Below are 3,544 nucleotides of genomic sequence, written 5' to 3'. Positions count from 1 at the left end.
CATATCCTTTTGATAATACATATTTAGGAACATATTTATGTACATATTTGCACTTTGATATGACATAAAAATCTGGGTTCTAATCATCAGCGTGCCATCAAATCCAGTTATCGATTATTTATCAGTTACCCATCTTCAAATTGGAGTTTGAAGAGTAGGATGAGGGATTGCTAACTAACTAACTAACTCTCTAGCCTTCATAAACCCGAAGGTTCATGGCTGCAGCAACACAGGCCTTCCACCTGTCTCTATCCTGAGCAAGATCTATATAGTCTTTTCCATCCTTACCGATTTCCCTTAGGTCCATCTCAACGTTGTCCCTCTATCTTCGTCTTGGCCTTCCTACAGGTGTCTTACCATCAGGCTTCCCAACAAGAATCCTGTGAACTCCTCTTTCCTCTCCCATTCGTGCCACATGGCCTGCCCACCTAAGTCTTCTTGATTTAATTATTCTAATAATATCTGGACATGAATACAAATTATGTAGTTCTAAATTATGTAACCTTCTCCACTCACCTGTCTTCTCATCCCTTTTAGGTCCAAATATTTTCCTAAGGATCTTATTTTCAAATGTTCCTCTTTCAATGTAAGGGACCAAGTTTCACACCCATATAATACTATGAGGGATTGCTTCAATCTGGTTTCTCTCTCAACTTCCAAATAATCTCATTGTCATTCTTCTGGCTCTCACTTTTAGTGGCCTGCAGGATTGAGCACCCTTACTTAATTCGAGCCCTCCACAAATTAGTTACGTTTTATTGCCAAAGTCAAGTTTATTTTAAGTTCATTTTAAGCACAAATGGAATAATCTGCTTGAAATTTCATTTCCTTCGAATTTATTGAAGGTGCTTTTGAGGCACTGTTTCGATTCTGTTATAGGAAAGTAAGCAATTATTAGAAAGGGTGATTACAAGTCTACGAATGCAGTTCTACACAAAGATAATGCTGCTCTCTATACCCTGTCCAAGGTATCTCAGGTGCAAGGCCGTCAGGCAGAGCGAAGCAGTACACGCTGCTGCGAAGTCTGGTAGCTGCAGTCGCTTTCCCTTCCTCCACGCAATCCCGTTCCCTCTCTCGTGTTCATCGATGGAGCCGTCTGGCGTCACTACTTGCGCAGTGACTTGTTTTCGTTCGCTTGCTCCAGAGATAGTTGGGTCAGGGTATAATCAGTGAAATTTATAAACACTATAGAACTACGTGACATCCCAACTCTCAAGCATCTCATAATGAGGGGGTGCGAATGCTGTAATGCTGCTCACAGTAGCGGAACTAACACGCTCTGCGCAATCCCGCAACATTCAGTTGCGTGCCCCCTACTCGTTTAGGAAAAAGCTTTCTTCTCTAAAATATTAATTCACGCCTACGTTCATATTAAGTATATACAAATATAAAAATACAAGTGGTGTCCAAGCCGAATTTAGAAATACACACAAGGAGCACGTGATAAAAGAAAATGTTTATTTTTGAATGTAGTCTCCTCTTCTATTAACACACTCTTCTCATTTGGATGGCAAGCTCATGATTCCAATGTTTTAGAGGTCGTCTTTTCGTTGTCGAATCTCCACTCAATTGTTTTTTTCTAGAAATTTATCTCTCTACATGAGCGGGTAAGAGGGCAATAAAGGGGCTGTTTCGTCTTTTAGTGAATTTCGTAATTCATGAAATTGTTTATGTAATTGCGTTCCAAGTCCATGTGTATTATTGTTGTTTGTGTGTTCTACATAGGTGGATTTTAAAGTAATATGTAGTCAGTTTGTTTACACTTTGGAGTTGCTTCACAAAAAATAAGGTATGCTTGTGTGAGAAGTTATATTTATTTTTCAATTTTTTAAAATTCAATGTTTCATCTTTTGTTTACTTCAGATTTTAACTTCATGGCGAGAAAATACTCACTGTTAGAGTTTATTAAAATCAGTTTCCAGAGAAGAGGATAAATCCAGTAAATTGTTTCGATTGATTGATCGAGTTGATGTTTTAAGTTCACTTTATGCACAGTGGGGCTAATGGGGACTGGACCTACAGTTTAAAGAGGGATCCGAACCACTACGTGCCTCCACGGCGAATCGAACACCGGACCCCTTGATTACAAGTAAATTCTTTCGAAGTAGTGAATGATAAATTATGTCCCAAGGCAAAAAAATATGGACACGGAGAGGGGAACGTTTCCATACCCCTCACGTCATTGTAGAACCACAATATTTTTACCATGAGCTGCGGCCACCCTGGTCTAGTCGGTAGGGCGCCTGACTGCCATGCGGGAGACCCGGGTTCAATTCCCGGTATTCAAGTTTAAGGTATTTGTCTTGTCCCCACATAATGAAGCTCCGGGGTTCATCCAGCCTCAAATGAATGGGTACATGGGGCTTCCGAAGAGCAAAGCATGCAATATGTAGTATGGCATACTGTTCATAAGATGGGCCAGCTGTTCTCGTGGTACGGAATCCCACTTTTCCACCAGGAATGCCACATTCTGCCTCGGGAATCTGTGGAGCAAGGCCACGCGCAACGGTAGAGAAGGGGAGAAAACGAGTGGGAAGAGCGAAGCAGTGCGTGCTGCTGCAAACGATTGCAGCCGCGTTTCCCCCACCATGCACTCACTTTCCCTCTCAGTCGTTAATTCACGGGACAGAGTGGAGTTCCCATCCGCATAGCTCCGGCAATCATTGCAGCATGCATACCCATGCCCCCCATCCCCCCACCGGGCCCAACTCGCCTGGCGGCTTCAGCACGAAAGCTATTTCGGCCCGTCACACAATACAAGAATGAGCCCCTTAACTAAAATAGAATTGGAGACAAGCTCCTATGAAGACAATAAAATGTATGTTATAAACTTTTATATTCAAGTTTTAAAAGTAATTCATGTATTCACTACTAAACATGAACTAAAAGTGTACAATATGGGATGACAAGAATTGAAACTATCCTGTCTGTGAGAACTAAAATCTTCTTACTTACACTAATAGCTGAGGCTGCAAAGGGACACTTAGGGCGCAGATGAACACATATAGGACAATATCGCCCTACGAAGGATTATATTGGCCGCAGGTCCAGACTCCGTCCTCCTCCGTGACCGTGCGGTCTAAGGCACTGTGCTTTGGGCTCCGACTGCGAAACGGCATGGGTTCAAGTCCGCCTGGGTCCAGTCTCTAGGTTCTCAGCCTGTGTTACCGGTAGTAACCCACCATCGTGAGGAAATTGGGGAGCTGAGTGAGTAGCGTAAGTCGGTGTATGAAATCTCCTATAGCGGCTGAGGTTTCGACGTGCTGACCTCACAACACCCCATTACTGGTTGAAGATCTCCACACCTCTAGGTAGGATTGTGGGAGGGAGACTGGCACTCGGGAGATAGGCCAAGGGCTGTAGAGCCACGAATTGTTGTTGTTATTATTATATACACGTAGAGCCTCGTTGGCTTGCAAGAAACAGTTACCGAGTTATACTACGTGGAAATAAGGTTACCTTTTGGTTGAATTTACCCCTTGCACCCCAAAATTTGAAATTTTGAAATAGGTATATCCGAGTAAAATACACAACACTTATTTGT

Source organism: Lepisma saccharinum, chromosome 5, assembly GCF_977018435.1.
Source record: "Lepisma saccharinum chromosome 5, izLepSacc3.1, whole genome shotgun sequence".
Taxonomy (NCBI): Eukaryota; Metazoa; Arthropoda; class Insecta; order Zygentoma; family Lepismatidae; genus Lepisma; species Lepisma saccharinum.
This window is presented reverse-complemented; position numbering follows the sequence as displayed.